Source organism: Bos javanicus, chromosome 10 (genome assembly GCF_032452875.1).
Source record: "Bos javanicus breed banteng chromosome 10, ARS-OSU_banteng_1.0, whole genome shotgun sequence".
Taxonomy (NCBI): domain Eukaryota; kingdom Metazoa; phylum Chordata; class Mammalia; order Artiodactyla; family Bovidae; genus Bos; species Bos javanicus.
Genome location: NC_083877.1, coordinates 76,253,134 through 76,273,138, shown reverse-complemented (window position 1 = coordinate 76,273,138; position 20,005 = coordinate 76,253,134). Strand labels below are relative to the sequence as shown.

At 42.6% G+C, this 20,005-nt stretch overlaps 1 non-coding gene across 1 annotated transcript; it reads left to right on the top strand.

The window, feature by feature from the left end:
• The first annotated feature begins 1,130 nt into the window (after positions 1–1,130).
• On the top strand, positions 1,131–1,202 carry TRNAC-ACA (transfer RNA cysteine (anticodon ACA)). The gene has a single exon. It is a non-coding gene; the product is annotated as a tRNA-Cys (tRNA).
• Positions 1,203–20,005: the final 18,803 nt, after the last annotated feature.

Below are 20,005 nucleotides of genomic sequence, written 5' to 3'. Positions count from 1 at the left end.
TGGACTGCTGGTGGGCACGGCTGAAGCTTAGGGAGTCCCAGGGCTGGTACCCCCTGCACTCTTCCCACTGATGGGTGAGCCTTTGTCCCAATGCTAGTAAGCCCAATGGTGGGCAGGGTGGGTCCCTGGGTGGCTGGGGGCTCAGAAGAGCCTGGGGCAGTTGACCTGGTGGGCAGGGCTGTGTCACAGTCCAGCTAGCTGCTTGGCTTGGGGAATCCCAGGACTAGTACTGGCTAGGTCTGAGGCCTGGGCTCAAGAAGGAGGATTCCAAAATGTCAGTTGCCAGCACCAGCATCCTTGAGACAGATGAGCTCCCAAGATGACTGCCGCCAGTGTGTGTGTCCCCAGGGGGAGCCCCACTTGTCTGTCTCTTCGGAAGGCTCTCCAAGGTCAGCAGGTCAGTTGACCCAGGCTCCTTTCAAATTCCCGCTTCTTCCCTGAGTCCCAGCGTGTGAGATTTTGTGTGTGCCCTTTAAGAGTGGAGTTTGTTTCCCACAGCCTGTTGATCTCCTGAAAGTAAGCCCCACTGGTTTAAAGCCAAATGTTCTGAGTGCTCATTCGCCCAGTGCAGGACCCTCTGGCTGGCACCCAGAGTAGGGTTTGGACCTTTCACCTCTTGGGAAGAACCTCTGCAATTGTGATCACCCTCTCATTTGTGAGTCGCATAGCTGCGGATGTGGGTCTTGACTATACCGTGACTCCACCTCTTCTATTCATCTCCTTGTGTCTCCTTTATATTTTTAGCTGTAGAAGATCTTCTCTGCTAATCTTCAGGTTGTTCTCATTGACAGTTGCTCTATAAAGAGCTATAATTTTGGTGTGAATGTGGAAATAAATGAGCTCAGGGTCTACTTACTCTGTCGTCTGAGCCACACTTTTGCAGGTGGTATTGAGATATGGGGGAAGGACATCTCTATTTTTTAAAACCTCCCCAAACTGCTTAAATCATTTATAGTTAATCTATGTAATGAAGCAGTCATTTAAAAAGGGAATAAATCTACATGTACATATGCAGAAAGATCTTACATTAGCCACACCGAATGTTTCCATTTGACATGAAAGTAAGTTCCCATTTGATATGAAATTTGTCCTAAATTTTTGGTATTTATATATACTTATATACATACACTTCCCTGGTAGCTCAGAGGGTAAAGCATCTGCCTACAATGCAGGAGACCCAGGTTCAATCCCTGGGTTGGGAAGATCTCCTGGAGAAGGAAATTGCAATTCACTCCAGTATTCTTGCCTGGAAAATCCCATGGACAGAGGAGCCTGGTAGGCTACAGTCCATGGGGTCACAAAGAGTTGGACATGACTGAGCGACTTCACTTTCACTTTCATATACATACACTTACAATGTATATTGTGTACATTAAGATGCATCACCAGAGGTACCTGTTAATCAGACAGAATACCACGTGTAGTATCAGAGCACCTGTTCCCAGTGTAACTAGTGAGATGATGGGTTGTAGGGAAGAGAGAGGGTCCCAGGGGAGGAACCTGGAAGCCTAGCATCTCAACGGGGCTGGGAGCAGTGCTTATTTATCAATACCAACTGGCACGGAAGTATTTCATCATTTTCACAACTGGATGAGGTTTAGTCTCACGTTTTCATTCATAAAACAATCCTGGAGGGATTCCTAATAACCTGATATAAGCAGTCTATCAATCAACACTGGCTGATTCAAGTAGAAAGAGAATTTACTAGGAGCATATTAGGTAAAATCACCAAGAAGGCTCAGAAAATATCAAGAATTAAAGAATGGGCAACCAGCCATAACCACAGACAAGACTACACTGCTGAACTAGTCCAGTAAGCCCCGTGCTGCCACCACCCCTTGTCACTGGAGGCTGCTGCTGGCACCACGCCACTTGCAGACTTTGGGAGAGCACTTCACACATCATCTTTCGACATCACCTTCCCCTCTCACTGGACTGTGATCCCCATGAGCATAGGAACAGCATCTTATTAATCTCCCAATTTCCAGTCCCCATTTCAGTCCCTGGCACAGAGGAAACAAAATGCTGAATGAAATAAATGAGCAAATAGAATTTAATTGCCAGGTATTGGCCAGGTATTAGACTAATATCAACCCACTCCAGTACTCTTGCCTGGAAAATCCCATGGACAGAGGAGCCTGGTAGGCTGCAGTCCACGGGGTCTCGAAGAGTCCGTCACAACTGAGCAACTTCACTTTCACTTTTCACTTTCATGTATTGGAGAAGGAAATGGCAACCCACTCCAGTGTTCTTGCCTGGAGAATCCCAGGGACGGAGGGGCCTGGTGAACTGATGTCTATAGGGTCACACAGAGTTGGACACTACTGAAATGACTTAGCAGCAGCAGCAGCAGATTAATATAGGCAGAGAGGGGGAGAACTGTACCTGGCTGTCTGTGTCACTTTAGAGCCTCAGAAATGAATAGGTATACATGCATTTTTACCCTTCATTCCTCCACTATGGTTGGTTGAATGTGGCTTCAACAAAAACACATGGCTTGGGTTTTGTGGTGGATCCATTTCTGCCTCTTTCTCTAAAGTGAGCATTCTTTTTAGCAGAGATTTGTATAAAACCATGGTGCCATGAAGTTATCTTAATTTCAAATGTAAGAGTCCAGATGAAGTGAATTTAGGAGTCAGTTGTACCTGCATCTTTTAGGACTTCTGTTTCAATTGCCTGCACACATGAAGGAATATCCAGCCATACCTCTGAGCCTTTCCTAAGGAAGCAACTCAAAACCAAATATGGTTCACGTCGACCAGGATTCTGGAGAGAGGAAGAAGAAATAAACCCTACCTGAAGAACCGCACAGTGGTTTTCATAGTAGCCACAGAAAGCCAGAAGTAGAGAACACACATCAGAATTCAGTCTCCACTGGACCTGCAAACACCCTATGTAATTCTTCCAAGTTTCATCTGCTTTTTTCCAGGCCATGAGAAGAGTTGGAAGATGAAGGATAATAACATGATAATAACAATCGTGATACAAAATAGTGGATGGTCTTTTGTTTACTTATGATTGATACTATCCACTCATAGAAAAAGATACAATAAAATTAATTATAAAAAGTATAAGCTCAGAGAAATGAAAATTTATGTTCAAACAAAAACTTGTACATAAATGTTGATAGCAGCTTTATCTATAATAGCTCCAACCTGGAAACAACTCATATGTCCTTAGAAGGATGAACTAAACAAGTTGTGGTACATTCACATCACAGGATACAACTCAGCAATAAAAAGGAACAAGCTAGTTTTCTTAATTTTTATTTTACATTGGAGTATAGTTAATTTCAATGTTGTGTTGGTTTTAGGTATACAGCAAAGTGATTCAGTTATATATTTGCATATATTTATTTTTTTCAGATTCTTTCCCATATAGGTTATTACAGAGCCTTGAGCTGAGTTCCCTGTGCTATACAGTAGGCTCTTGTTAATTATTTATTTTATATATAGTAATGTATATGCTGCTGCTGCTGTTGCTGCTGCTGCTGCTAAGTCGCCCCAGTCGTGTCCGACTCTGTGCGACCCCATAGATGGCAGCCCACCAGGCTCCCCTGTCCCTGGGATTCTCCAGGCAAGAACACTGGAGTGGGTTTCCATTTCCTTCTCCAATGCATTAAAGTGAAAAGTGAAAGTGAAGTCACTCAGTCGTGTCTGACTCTTTGCGACCCCATGGACTGCAGCCTACCAGGCTCCTCTGTCCATGGGATTTTCCAGGCAAGAGTACTGGAGTGGGGTGCCATTGCCTTCTCCAAGTAATGTATATATATTAATCCAAACTCCTAATTTATCCTTCTCTCCCACCGTTCCCCTTTGATAACCATAAATTTATTTTCTGTCTTGTAAATAGTTTTACAAAATAGTCTGTTTTGTAAATAGTTTCTGTTTTGTAAAAGTTCATTTGTATCATTTTTTTATATTCCACATATAAGTGATATCATATCGTATTTGTCTTTGTCTGACTTACTTCACTTTGTCTGATAAAGTCTAGGTCTATCCATGTTGCTGCAAAAAACATTATTTTTTTTTATGTCCAAGTAATATTCTGTTGTATATATCACATCTTCTTTATTCATTCATCCATCCCTGTCTTGGCTATTGTAAATAGTGCTTCAAAGAATGAGTTATTGATACATGCAACATCCTGGATGAATTCCCAGAAATTATGTTGAGTGATAAAAACCAATGCCGAAAAGTTAGCTACTGTATGATTCCATGTATATATTCTTGAAATGACAGAATTATAGAACTGGAAGACAGATTAATGGCTGTCGGGGGCTGAGGGTGGAGACAGGAAAGAGGTATGTGGTGATAAATGGGCAATGTGAGGAATGGAATGTTTTTTATCTTGACTGGATCAATATCAATACCCTGGTTGTGAAACTGTATTGTAATTGTGCAAGATGTTACCACTGAGAAAACTGGGTAAAGGGTTCACAGGATCCCTCTGTACTATTTCTTAGAAATTCATGTAAACCTGCCACAAAATTTTAAAATTTAATTTTAAAAAGGAACAAAAGAAAAGATATAAGCAACACAAAATTGGGAAGATAGAAAAAAAAATCTGAGAGATTGAAGCTCTAAGTTCTTATGATTAAGCAGTAAATTTATTTCTGTGCTTCCTTGAAGCAAAAGATAAAGAGGAAACCATGATAAGTTAAACAGTCTTGTTCTGTGATGAAAGAAATCACAGAAAATTTTAGAAGAGACTTTCTTTTCCCTGGCAGTCAATTCTAGAAGAGAAATGAACTTAATCTTAAAATAGAACCTACAGGGCACAAAAAAAAATCTACAGAATTGAAGCTGACTCAGAGCTCAGGTGCTGTTAATTTTTTAACCCTTGATGATCCATGACTTGGTTAAGGAATCTTAGAGAAAAAAAAAAGATACAACTTTCCCAGATGGTCTTATATAGAAGTGGAGTAGATGATCACCCAAAAAGTATGGCTTCAGGGAAACCAAAAAGACACTTCCCAGCCCAGCTATGTATTTCCTTCCTATGCAGTGTCTGAAAGTCCACCATTTAGAATGCACTTCGGCTAAGTGTTTTTGCTAAGTAAGCCTACTTACTTACTTAAGTAAGTAAAATTACTTACTTAAGTAAAATTTACTTACTTAAGTAAAATTCAGAGACTGCACCTTGCTCAAGTAGTACACACAGAAGGGGCCTCTGGGCATCTAAGGTAATCAAAGGAACCTGGGGAAAGAGCGTCACACCCTCTGATTTCCCTCCTGTGACTCCAGGTGCCTTTCCTATTAAGGGCAACCCCCAGCCTGTGCTTCACATCCCAGCCCTCAAGGTCTCACTCAGCTCCTACAAACATCCCCTTCCTCTACCAGATCGTCTGTATCAGTGTACAGACACATTCCAGACTCCATTCTCCATCTCCCACCCCCAGCCCATCTCCTGTCTCTAAAAAGCCAAAATCCAAGACAATCCAACACTAAAATTGCACCCCCTTGGTCCTGCCTATCCCCATGTATACTGCCGCATTTCTTTCCTCCCCTTCACAGCAAACCTTGCATTGTCCATGGTCTTTGTATCCACTATCCACTTTCTCACCTCAGCCCATTTCAAGGGGGCTCCACACCTTAAGTTTGCACAGTTGTCCTCCCCGTCCCCAAGTCTGACGGTCGTCTCTCTCTTGTCCTCTAATTCCCTCTGCAGCATTTCTACCTACTTATTATACCTACTTATTCTACCTACCAGCTGCCTACTTATTTCACATCACATTTTTTCCTCTGGTCTTCCATGACTTTTCCTCTTGCCTCACTGGCTAGTGGCACATTCTGAAGTTGAGTTTTGTTGCTGGAGCAGGGAAGGGTTTGCTGCATGTTGCTTGCTCCTCCTCCATCCTCTCTCAACTAGAGAGTGATCTAAGCTGGTCCTTTGTCTTCTCCAGCTTCATTCTCCTTAGGTCATCTTACCCAGGCCCATGGCCAGTTACCTCCAAATCTGTATCCCCAGCTCTCCCTAGAACTCCTGATCTCTACATCCAAAGGCCAACTCATATCTGCATGGGTGGCTGGTTGACATCTCAAATTTAACATTCCCAAATAGAATTCAAGATTTTCGCCCTCAACCTATTCCTCGTACACTGTCCCCTGTAGAAGCACCAAACACTCGATTGCTCAGGCCGAAAAGTTTAGAGGTTTCCTTGCTTTCACTTTTCTCATCCTCAACATTCAATCCACCAGCAAATCCTGTCAACCCTTCCTTATCCAGAACCCATCCCTAGTTCAAGTGGCCATCTTCCCTCTCCAGGGCCGCCTCTGTAGCCTCTAATGGGCCTTCCAGCCTCCACTCTCCATCCTCCACCCCAGCCCTATTTTCCACACCGTGGCCACAGCAGTCCTTTCAAATGAAATTGGATCGTATTACTCCTTTGCCTAAAAATTCTCCATCTGATTCCTATCCCAATTAGATAAAGTCCCAACATCTTGCCACAACCCACAGAGCAGAAACTGTCTGCTCCCTGCTAACTCCCTCTCAATCCATCCTCTGTCCGGAGGGGGCTCCAACTGTGTGGAAGGGCACAGACTATGTCTGCCTTGTCATGGAAGTATCCTCAGGGCTTCGTGCAGAAGTACACAACAAATATTTGTGAAATAATTAAGCAATGAGTTGGGCTTCCCTGGTGGCTCAGATGGTAAAGAATCTGCCTGGGATGCAGGAGACCGGGGTTCGATCCCTGAGTCGGGAAGATCCTCTGGAGAAGGGAATGGTAACCCACTCCCGTATTCTTGCCTGGGGAATCCCATGGACAGAGAAGCCTGGAGGACTAGAGTCAGACATGACTTGAGTGACTAACAATAAATAAATGCAATAAAATAAAAGCAATGCTTTAGTAAGACAAACTGACAATTCTACACTGGTAACAACATCTCTGTAACTCAGGATCCTGGCTTGAAAAGCCAGGAGTGTAACCCCCATTCTTCATGGTTTGCTGTGAGAACTAATGGAAAAGTTTTCTCCAGCTCTAAAAACCCACCCACTTGTTCTTTAATGGGTACATGTTAGTGTGCAGCGTGCGATGGCATTTAGGGCTCCTCCTTGCTTTCTTCTCTGTGCACAGTGAAAAGACTCTTCAGTCCTCAAGCAAACACTCCATTTGTGCCATGTAGGTCTGCATCAGCGTGTGATTATTGGCCATGGTGAGGCATGTATGTGAAGGAAAAAGGCTGCATGTGGGGGAGGAGATCATTACCCCCTAGTAAAGCAGCAGCGTGCGGGGAGGAAGCTGCACGTTCATCCAGAGTCAGTGGGCTCAGGGAAGTCACATGGAAGAACTCACGCCCCTGAAGGTGGAAGCGTGTCCTAAACCCGCTGCCCTGCTGCTGGCAGGGTCTCAGGTTGGTCCCCGCTGTGCGGGCATGTCATTGATTTACTGCTTTTTGTTACTGTTCTCTTTTTCTGGAGGGTTTGTTTTGCTTGTTAGTTTTACACACTCATGCAAGGTTTGGTCTGCACTCATTGTAAAGTAACAGGACTTGGGAAGATGGTATAAAAATCACCCTGCAATCACATACAGAGAGTTGATACCTACTCATTTTTTTTCTCGATTTCCTTTCCACTGCCTGCCTTTTTTTCCCCTTCTATAACTATTTAAGTTCATGCCTCTAAAAATGGATGGAGTGTTAGAAAACAATAACACCAAAACAAATTTATCAAATATTCTTCAATATCAAATATCTCCTTAGTAGTAAATTTCCCTTGTACATGTACATATGTATACACACATTATATATAATATGTGTGTCTTAAACTAATTGGCTTATTCAAATCAGGATCCAAGCAAGGACCTTAGATGTCCTCTAAGTCTCTTTTTTTAACCTAAAGTTTTTCTTTATTCCCCTTTTCATTTATGGAGGTTATTTTTCATGTATATGTATGGCTGAGTCCCTTCACTGTTCACCAGAAACTATCATGACATTGTTTGTTAATTGGCTATGTGCTTGCATGCATGCTAAGTCACTTCAATTGTGTCCAATTCTGTGCAACCACATGGACTGCAGCCTGTCAGGCTCCTCTGTCCAAGGGATTCTCCAGGGAAGAATACTGGAGTAGGTTGCCATGCCCTCCTCCAGGGGACCTTTCCTACCCAGGGACTCGCACAATCAGCTATATCCCAATACAAAATAAAGTTAAAAAAAAAAAAGGGCTATTTTTTTTTCTGCAGAGTTTCCTGCATTTAAATTTTTCTGATGCAAACTGTCATATTATTTAGCATATTTCTCCTCCCTTGAATTTCCTATAAATCAAATGTTAGATTTAGAGGTTCAATCTGCTTTGGGTTTTGTTTTTTGCCAGGAACACCTCATAGGTTAGGGTTAGATCTGAGGATCAGATGTCTCTCGTGATGTTAACCACTTCTGATAATCATTGTGGGGACTCATTATTCCATTAAGGTTTTGCAAGATGGTAAGATTCTAATTCTATCATTCCTTCTACACTTTTTTTCTGAACTATTTCTGTACAGAGAAGTTTTCCCCTCAATCAACCATTTGGTTTCCCTGGGTTACACCTGGCTGCCCAGATAGTGCTAGTGGTAAAGTGTCCACCTGCAGATTCAAGAGACGTGGGTTTCATCCCTGGGTCGGGAAGATCCCCTGGAGGAGGAAATGGCAACCCACTCCAGTATTCTTGCCTGGAGAATCCCATGGATAGGAGGAGCCTGACAGGCTACAGTCCATAGGGCCACAAAGAGTCAGACACAGCTGAGCATGCATGCATGAGGTACATTGTGAACGAAAGCAATGCCTGCCAGGGAAAAGGTCAGTTCAGTTCAGTCGCTCAGTTGTGTCCAACTCTTTGTGACCACATGGACTGTAGGCTTCCCTGTCCGTCACCAAGTCCCAGAGCTTGTTCAAACTCTCATCCATCGAGTCGGTGATGCCATCCAACCATCTTATCTTCTGTCGTCCCCTTCTCCTGCCTTCAATCTTTCCCAGCATCGGGGTCTTTTCTAAGGAGTCAATCCTTCACATTAGATGGCCCAAGTATTGGAAAAGAGGCAAATTCAAATGCACTAGCCACGCTGCTTGATAAGAGTGTTCATAAGAGCGTTGGTTCAGGAGGAGGTGGAGAGACCAGTGGACACAAGAAGTTTCCACGCCTCTCCAGGATCCTCATTGTTTTGCACAGACGATTCTGAGCTGACTCATTGCTGAGCCTGTAGTCTCCAGGTCACAATTTCGCCCTACCTGCATGTTCCCTACTGCTGTTATTAAGGTTCATCCTGACTCTGTAGGTCAGCTCTGAGGACAAGAAGTTTACCCTATACTTGAGTCCCTGATAAACCTTGCAAGGCAATGAGCCCTGAGTAGACTATCAGTAAATGACTGATGACTGTCTGTAAATTCAAGAAAACTTCTTTCTTTTATCACTATCATCAGTTCAGTTCAGTTTAGTCACTCAGTCGTGTCCGACTCTGCAACCCCATGAATCGCAGCACACCAGGCCTCCCTGTCCATCACCAACTCCCGGAGTTCACTCAGACTCACGTCCATCGAGTCAGTGATGCCATCCAGCCATCTCATCCTCTGTCATCCCGTTCTCCTCCTGCCCCCAATCCTTCCCAGCATCAGAGTCTTTTCCAGTGAGTCAACTCTTCGCATGAGGTGGCCAAAGTACTGGAGTTTCAGCTTTAGCATCATTCCTTCCAAAGAAATCCCAGGGCTGATCTCCTTCAGAATGGACTGGTTGGATCTCCTTGCAGTCCAAGGGATTCTCAAGAGTCTTCTCCAACACCACAGTTCAAAAGCATCAATTCTTCGGCACTCAGCTTTCTTCACAGTCCAACTCTCACATCCATACATGACCACTGGAAAAACCATAGCCTTGACTAGACAAACCTTTGTTGGCAAAGTAATGTCTCTGCTTTTGAATATGCTATCTAGGTTGGTCATAACTTTCCTTCCAAGGAGTAAGCATCTTTTAATTTCATGGCTGCAGTCACCATCTGCAGTGATTTTGGAGCCCAGAAAAACAAAGTCTGACACTGTTTCCACTGTTTCCTCATCTATTTCCCATGAAGTGATGGGACCGGATGCCATGATCTTCGTTTTCTGAATGGTGAGTTTTAAGCCAACTTTTTCACTCTCCTCTTTCACCTTCATCAAGAGGCTTTTTAGTTCCTCTTCACTTTCTGTCATAAGGGTGGTGTCATCTGCATATCTGAGGTTATTGATATTTCTCCCGGCAATCTTGATTCCAGCTTCTGCTTCTTTCAGCCCAGCGTTTCTCATGATGTACTCTGCATAGAAGTTAAATAAGCAGGGTGACAATATATAGCCTTGGCATACTCCTTTGGAACCAGTCTGTTGTTCCATGTCCAGTTCTAACTGTTGCTTCCTGACCTGCATACAGATTTCTCAAGAGGCAGGTCAGGTGGTCTGGTATTCCCATCTCTTTCAGAATTTTCCACAGTTGATTGTGATCCACACAGTCAAAGGCTTTGTCAGAGTCAATAAAGCAGAAATAGATGTTTTTCTGGAACTCTCTTGCTTTTTCCATGATCCAGTGGCTGTTGGCAATTTGATCTCTGGTTCCTCTGCCTTTTCTAAAACAAGCTTGAACAACCAGAAGTTCACAGTTCACGTATTGCTGAAGCCTGGCTTGGAGAATTTTGAGCATTACTTTACTAGCGTGTGAGATGAGTGCAATTGTACAGTAGTTTGAGCATTCTTTGGCATTGCCTTTCTTTGGGATTGGAATGAAAATTGACCTTTTCCAGTCCTGTGGTCACTGCTGAGTTTTCCAAATTTGCTGGCAAATTTAGTGCAGCACTTTCACAGCATCATCTTTCAGGATTTGAAATAGCTCAACTGGAATTCCATCACCTCTACTAGCTTTGTTCATAGTGATGTTTTCTAAGGCCCACTTGACTTCACATTCCAGGATGTCTGGCTCTAGGTCAGTAATCACACCATCGTGATTATCTATCATATTATCACTATCATAAGCATCCTCAAAAGCACTTCTGAAGTTTCTCTGGTCACAGGGCTGCATGGAAAGCCAATTTCACCTTTCAATAAGCTTTTATTTTTTGTTGTTTGGAAGTGACTTTTTTAAAAGTCTTTATTAAATTTGTTACAATATTGCTTTTCTTTTATGTTTTGGTTTTTTGGCCAAGAAGCATGTGGGATCTCAGCTCCCAACTAGGGATCGAACCCTCACCTCCTTCACTGGAGGGTGAAATCTTAACCACGGGACACCAGGGAAGTCCCCACACTTAAATGCGTTTTAAATCAGTGATGGACAACACCATCACAAGTTGACATGAAGAAGCCAGAAACCTGAACCAGCCCTAAATGTATATACAAACTACACAAATATACTCAAAAGGTAATCTATTACTGCCAAATTGCCTTCTGAAGGCTCATAAAGAGTATATTCTCCCATCAGTGTATGAGAACACCTACTTCCCCACCCACTTGCCAAGATTAAACATTATCGCTTCTCGGACTCTTTGTCAATTCTAGAAGTGAAAATGGAATCACATGTTGTAATTTATACTTCCAATCAGTAGTGAGAATGAATACTCCGTCACACTGGTCATTTGTCTTTCTCCTTTTGTGACTGATTACCTATTCATAACTTACGCTGTAGACACTCCAGAGCACTCTGCACTGTACTCTGCTGGATGGGGTAGATGTCATCACTCTGCAAGAAATCAGGGACACTTTTGGAAAAAAAAATCTATTGTTAAAAAAAAAAAACAGAAAATACATGTTTCAAGAAAAGTCATGCATAATCCTACTTCTCAGAGAGAATCACTGTTAGTAATTTAGTTCTTTTTTTCCAGACTTTCAACATATATAATGATATGTGGTTTTTACACACATGGGATTTTACTATCTTCAGCTTTTTGTGACCTGTTTTCCTCACAGGAATTTTTGCAACTTCTTCAAAGAATGAAAAATCAATAAAAGAAAGACAGAGTCCATTAATAGAAAAATAAGCAAAGGATATGAATAGGTTAATGATCAGGTTCTTGTGTTCATATTGTTTTTCTCCTATCACTACCAGCCTGGGGAGCTTCCCAGGAGACTCAGTGGTAAAGAATCTGCCTGCCAACACAGGAGATGTGGGTTCCATCTTGGGTGGGATAGATCCCCTGGAGAAGGAAATGGCAACCTGCTTCAGTATTCTTGCCTGGGAAATCCCATGGACAGAGGAGCCTGGTGGGCTACAGTCCACAGGGTCACAGAGTTGGGCACACAGAGCACAGCAGCACACCAGGCTGGTGGGTCAGAAGTTACTGAGGCAGATGGAACTCCTATCATAAGTACCTAAAAAAGTGTTTCAACAGGTTTAACTGGGATCTGCAAAGCATTCTGAGATTCTGAGTCAAAAGATGGACAAATAGATTTTATCAACTAAGAACAAACACCTAGAGACCATTTGCCTTGACCTAGAATTTATGATAAGGTACTGTTATTTTTATTATCTGTGATACGAGAATGTAATTCCTTGGGTTGAGCAATGTGTTTACTCCAAGAAACTCATAAATCAAATTATTTCTGTGATAAATCAGAAAAGGGGAAGCACAAATGACCACTATGAAGAACTATTCATCCTTCACTTCAGTCGTTCAGTCGTGTCCGACTCTTTGCAACCCCATGAATCGCAGCACACCAGGCCTCCCTGTCCGTCACCATCTCCTGGAGTTCACTCAAACTCACGTCCATCGAGTCAGTGATGCCATCCAGCCATCTCATCCTCTGTCGTCCCCTTCTCCTCCTGCCCCCAATCCCTCCCAGCATCAGAGTCTTTTCCAATGAGTCAACTCTTCCCATGAGGTGGCCAAAGTACTGGAGTTTCAGCTTTAGCATCATTCTTTCCAAGGAAATCCCAGGGCTGATTCCTTCAGAATGGACTGGTTGGATCTCCTTGCAGTTCAAGAGACTCTGAAGAGTCTTCTCCAACACCACAGTTCAAAAGCATCAATTCTTCAGTGCTCAGCTTTCTTCACAGTCCAACTCTCACATCCATACATGACCACTGGAAAAACCATAGCCTTGACTAGACGGACCTTAGTTGGCAAAGTAATGTCTCTGCTTTTCAATATGCTATCTAGGTTGGTCATAACTTTTCTTCCAAGGAGTAAGCGTCTTTTAATTTCATGGCTGCAGTCACCATCTGCAGTGATTTTGGAGCCCCCAAAAATAAAGTCTGACACTGTTTCCACTGTTTCCCCATCTATTTCCCATGAAGTGATGGGGCCAGATGCCATGATCTTCGTTTTCTGAATGTTGAGCTTTAAGCCAACTTTTTCACTCTCCTCTTTCACTTTCATCAAGAGGCTTTTTAGTTCCTCTTCACTTTCTGCCATAAGGGTGGTGTCATCTGCATATCTGAGGTTATTGATATTTCTCCCGGCAATCTTGATTCCAGCTTGTGCTTCTTCCAGCCCAGCGTTTCTCATGATGTACTCTGCATATAAGTTAAATAAGCAGAGTGACAATATACATCCTTGAAGAACTCCTTTTCCTATTTGGAACCAGTCTGTTGTTCCATGTCCAGTTCTAACTGTTGCTTCCTGACCTGCATCCTTTCTGTTAATGAAAAATGTAAATTAGAACAAACATATGATTCCATTTTTCACTACCATAGAATTGGAGAGGATTCCAAGGAGTGGTAATGCCCAGGTGAGGGGTGAGTATTCTCATACTCAGACAGAGGTAGCATGCTTTAGGGATGGCCTTGGGGAGGAAATTTGGCAATCATAAGGTTTAGAGAAGGTGTGTGATCTTTGAGGCAGCAATGTCATTCGCAGGCCTTTATCCTAAGGAAAAAAGCAGTATGTATGCAAGAAAGTAGGGGATTGGGCAAGGACACAGTGACCTATTCATACCATAGATCACTGTCATTTAGTCACGAAGTTGCGTCCAACTCTTTTTCCACCCCATGGACTGTAGCCGGCCAGGCTCCTCTGTCCATGAGATTTTCCAGGCAAGAATACTGGAGTGGATTGCCATTTCCTTCTCCAAGGAATCTTCCTAGCCCAGGGATCGAACCCACATCTTCTGCATTGGCACGCAGATTCTTTACCACTGAGCCACCAGGGAAGCCTTACCATAGAATACCACAGGGTAATTAAAATCATGTTTTAAGGGGACTTCCCAGTGGCTAAGACTCCATGCTCCCAATGCAGGGGGCCCAGGTTCAATTCCTGGTCAGGGAACTAGGTTCCACGTGCTTCAACTAAGACCCAGGGCAACCAAAACAATAGAATATTTTAAAAGTAAATAATTAAAATGTTTTAGATGAGTACAGGCTGACACAGGAGAATGTTCGAGATGTATCACTTTGTGTAGGAGGGAGGTTGCTGACAAGGGTACACAGCATGACCTCATTTTTTGTTTGTACATATATGCACACAAATTATTGAAAGGAGATTTACCTAAACATTAATGATGAGTTATCCTGAGTGATGAGATTATGGGCACTTTTTTTGTGTGTGTTTTCTAAGGTTCTTTTTTTTTTTTTGCCCTGAACAAGCATTAATTATGTAAATTAGGCAGATGGTAGCATTAAAAGTCATTCCTAGAAGTACAGGTTGATATGGGGCAACTACAAATAGACTCTGATTCTAAATAGCTCCAGTGTTCTGACACGGGCCAGCTGGGGTGGGACAGGTGTTCCCTGCCAAGGTCCTAGGTGTGGGCGGCCATCTTTGTGCCAGGTTTCAGTGTGACCTGAGCTCTTGGGTCCCAGGGCATTCTCCTACTGCTCTGCTCAGACCTCTGGGTTAGAGACAGGAGAAGTAAAGGAAATGAGATCAAACCATTCTGTACAAAGAGGATGAGGGGGGCCGAGGTACAAAGCAAGTGGTATAGGACATCAAGCCACTTGGCATGGCTCACCCACCTAGACTGCCTCAGGCACTGCCCCACAGACAGAAACTCTAGGCAGAGAACAGCAAACCCGCTGCCAGACACAGACTGCGCTGGAGACATCCCGCAAAAACAAGGGCATAGTTCACCCTGAAACCGCTTGCTTTCGGCAACCTGAAACTTGCTCAGAGGGAGGAGAGCTGAAGGGCAATGGTCCTGGAAGAGGCACATTTATTCTTTTTTCTCGGTAAAAAAATTAGCTAGAGTTCTCTGGTGGCATTAGTGATAAAGAACCCATCTGCCAAGGCAAAAGATAAAAGAGACACAGGTTTGATCTCTGGGTCAGAAAGATTCCCTGGAGGAGGTCATAGCAACCCACTCCAGTATTCTTGCCTGGAGAATCTATGGACAGAGGAGCCTGGCGGGCTACAGTCCATGGGGTTGCAAAGAGTCGGACCCGACTGAGCAACTTAGCACGCACACCCAGGTGGCCTAGTGATTAGGATTCTGGGCCCAGGTTCAATCCCTGGTCAGGGAACTGAGATCCTGTAAGCCTTGCAGTGCAGCCAAAAAAAAAAAAAAAATTAGCTAGAGACCAGAATGCCATATGCCAAGTTCTAAGTAGGGTGATTTGTATCTATGATGGAACTGAAGCTCAAAACAGAGGTAAGGATGGAAATGCTGACATGGTTGGCCAGGCTGAATCCTAGAAGAGGGTGACAGTTTAAATGTTACGGAAGCCTGCAGGGGTCAGCCTGAGAATAAAGATTGGATAGAAAACATTTTGCAGCCCTTGGAAAAGGTTAAGAAATAACATGATCTTTCCTACATGAAGAAGTCTTCACTACTTCCCTAACCAAGCCCACAGCCCAGCTTAACTGCACAAGGCCCCATTGCCACCTGGTTTTTGGGTCTGAACCCTGTTAGAATCCCAGGAAATATCCCCTGATACTCCCACCCCATCTTTGCCTATCCAGACCCCTCACATCTTCCAGGGGTCTTGGAAGATGTGCTCCAAGACCAATGCTCTATGCTCATCTCCCAGTCTCCTAACCTGAAAGGCTCTCTCCTTTAATACCTATTGCATTGTGTTTCTTGATTTCTGACTTCTAGACTCCATTCTGTACATGTGCTTATCTTATCCTTCCACTTTTGTCCAGAAAGCAACCTGAATAAAGACCATATGTGGTCCAGCTCTATGCCCACATGTCAGGTTTGACATAAGTATCTGCTGAACGTTTTTTAAAAAGTTTTTAAATTTTAGAAGTTTTAAAGAAAAGTAGCAAAGATATATAGATAATTCCTGTATCCCTACATCCAGTTTCTGATTACTAACATCTTATATTAGTATGGTACATTTGTTATTACTGTTGCTTGGTCGCTAAGTTGTGTCCAACTATTTTGCAACCCCATGGACTGTAGAGCACCAGACTCCTCTGTCCATGGGATTTCCCAGGCAAGAATACTGGGTTGGATTGCCATTTCCTTCTCCAGGCGATCTTCCTGACCCAGGGATGGAACCCATGTCTCGTGCATTGGCACTAAGCCACCAGAAAAGTCCATGGTACATTAAGGAACCAATACTGCTACATTATCATAAACTATAATCCATATTTCATTAGGATTTCCTTAGGTTCTGCATAATATTCTTTTTTGATGTTTGTTTCAGGATCATATCCAGGGAACTAGATTAGATTTAGTCATCACATAACAATTTCTCAGACTTTCCTTGTTTTGTTTTTAATTAGGATATAATTCACATACCACAAAATTCGCTCTTTTATCAGGGATGGTCTATTGACAAAGTTGTGTAAAATCAGTATTATCTAATTCCAGAAATGGTATGGACCTAACAGAAGCAGAAGATATTAAGAAGAGGTGGCAAGAATACACAGAAAAACTGTACAAAAAAGATCTTCACGACCCAGATAATCATGATGGTGTGATCACTCATCTAGAGCCAGACATCCTGGAATGTGAAGTCAAGTGGGCCTTAGAAAGCATCACTATGAACAAAGCTAGTGGAGGTGATGGAATTCCAATTGAGCTGTTTCAAATCCTGAAAGATGATGCTGTGAAAGTGCTGCACTCAATATGTCAGCAAATTTGGAAAACTCAGCAGTGGCCACAGGACTGGAAAAGGTCAGTTTTCATTCCAATCCCAAAGAAAAGCAATGCCAAAAAATGCTCAAACTACCACACAATTGCACTCATCTCACATGCTAGTAAAGTAATGCTCAAAATTCTCCAAGCCAGGCTTCAGCAATACGTGAACCGTGAACATCCAGATGTTCAAGCTGGTTTTAGAAAAGGCAGAGGAACCAGAGATCAAATTGCCAACATCCGCTGGATCATGGAAAAAGCAAGAGAGTTCCAGAAAAACATCTATTTCTGCTTTATTGACTATGCCAAAGCCTTTGACTGTGTGGATCACAATCAACTGTGGAAAATTCTGAAAGAGATGGGAATACCAGACCACCTGACCTGCCTCTTGAGAAATCTGTATGCAGGTCAGGAAGCAACAGTTAGAACTGGCCATGGAACAACAGACTGGTTCCAAATAGGAAAAAGAGTTCTTCAAGGCTGTATATTGTCACTCTGCTTATTTAACTTCTATGCAGAGTACATCATGAGAAACGCTGGGCTGGAAGAAGCACAAGCTGGAATCAAGATTGCCGGGAGAAATATCAATAACCTCAGATATGCAGATGACACCACCCTTTGATGGAGAGACATCAAAGCCTCTTGATGAAAGTGAAAAAGTTGGCTTAAAGCTCAACATTCAGAAAACGAAGATCATGGCATCCGGTCCCATCACTTCATGGGAAATAGATGGGGAAACAGTGGAAACAGTGTCAGACTTTATTTTTTGGGGCTCCAAAATCACTGCAGATGGTGACTGCAGCCATGAAATTAAAAGACGCTTACTCCTTGGAAGAAAAGTTATGACCAACCTAGACAGCGTATTGAAAAGCAGAGACATTACTTTGCCAACTAAGGTCCGTCTAGTCAAGGCTATGGTTTTTCCAGTGGTCATGGTATGGATGTGAGAGTTGGACTGTGAAGAAGGCTGAGCTCTGAAGAATTGATGCTTTTGAACTGTGGTGTTGGAGAAGACTCTTGAGAGTCCCTTGAACTGCAAGGAGATCCAACCAGTCCATTCTGAAGGAATCAGCCCTGGGATTTCCTTGGAAGGAATGATGCTAAAGCTGAAACTCCAGTACTTTGGCCACCTCATGGGAAGAGTTGACTCATTGGAAAAGACTCTGATGCTGGGAGGGATTGGGGGCAGGAGGAGAAGGGGACAAGAGAGGATGAGATGGCTGGATGGCATCACTGACTCAATGGACGTGAGTCTGAGTGAACTCCAGGAGTTGGTGATGGACAGGGAGGCCTGGTGTGCTGCGATTCATGGGGTCACAAAGAGTCAGACACAACTGAGCGACTGAACTGAACTGAACTGAACTGAACTGAATTCCAAGACATTTACAATCACCCAAAAAGAAACCCTGCTAGCAGTCACTCCCCATTCCCTCCTCTCTAACCTACCTTGTCTTTATGGATTTCCCTATTCTGGACATTTCATACCTTTATAATCACAGAATATGTTGCCTTTTCTGTCTGGCTTCTTTCGCTTGGTGTGACGTTTTCAAGCTTCATTCACCTTGTAGCATTCCTTTTTATGACTATATAATATTTCATTGCATGGATATACATATTTTGTTTATTCATTCATTAGTTGTTGATCACTTGGTTTGTTCCACTTCTTTGTCCATTGTGGATGATGCTTCTTTGAATATCTGTGGGCCAGTTTTGATGTAAACATGTTTTCAATTCTCTTGGGTATATACCTAAGAGTGAAATGCTAGGTCATGCTTAACTTTTTGAGGAACTGACAGTTTTCTTAAGTGGTTGCAACACTTTACATTCCCATCAGGAATGTTGTGAAGGTTCTGATTTCTCCACATCCTCATCAACACTTGTTCTTCTCTAGCTTTTTGCTCATAGCCATCCTAGTGGGTGTCAAGTAAGATTTCACTGTTGGTTTAACAACTAAAAATGTTGAGTGCTTTCTCATGTGCTCAGTAGCCACTTGTACATCTTCTCTGGAGTAATCTTTATTCAAACTTTGCCAATTTTTAAATTGAACTACTTTTTATTGTCAAATTATAAGAGTTTATTATGTATTCTTAATACTAGACCCTTATCATATATAGGAGTTGCAAATATCTCCTCCCATTCTGTGGATTGTGTTTTCACATTTTTCTCTATAACAGCTTTATTGATAAAACAAACAACGTATATATTGAATTATATATCCATTGCTAACAGCTTTTTAAAAATATAATTCACATGCCATGAATTCATCATTAAAATGTACAATTCCATTTTCTTAGTATATTCAGAAATTGTGGTACAATCATTACCCTAATTTTCTATTTTATTATTTTTATTTGGCTTCACTGGGTCTTAGTCGGAGTGTGTGGGATCTAGTTTCCCAACCAGGGATTGAACCCAGGTCCTTTGCACTGAGAGTACCGAATCTTAGCCACTAGACCAACAGAGAAATCCCCCTAATTTTTTTAATGTTCTTTGAAGTACAAAAGTTATTAATTTTGATGAAGTCCAATTGATCAATTTTCCTCTGGCTGCTTAAGCTTTTGATATTATTCATATTTAAGAAGCCATTACCTAGCCCAAGATCAGGAAAATTACTCTTACCTGTTAAGAGTTCTCTAATTTTAGCCCTTATATTTAGGCTTACAGTTTACTTGAGTTAAATTTTACATACAGTGTAAAGTAGGGACCCAACTTCACTCTTTTGCTTGCACATACTCTCTCACTTGTTCACGATGATAAAATCAGCTGGCATGTTGTAAGCTTCTTTTGGAGGGACTTTCGTGGAAAAGGACCAAGGAAGGCCTTGGGCCAACAGCATGCCAGGAACTCAGTCCTGCCAACAACCACTTGAGTCATGCTGGAACCAGATGACCTCTCTTGCAGCATTCCCCACCGCTACAATCAGTTATCCGAATATTCGATCCCTGTCTTTCTTCCCCAAGACTGTCAATTCCAAGTCAGAACTGGCTATATCATTTCTATACTGAATTCTCAGCGCCAAACATGGTACCTAGCACAGAGTGAATGAAAAAAATGAATAA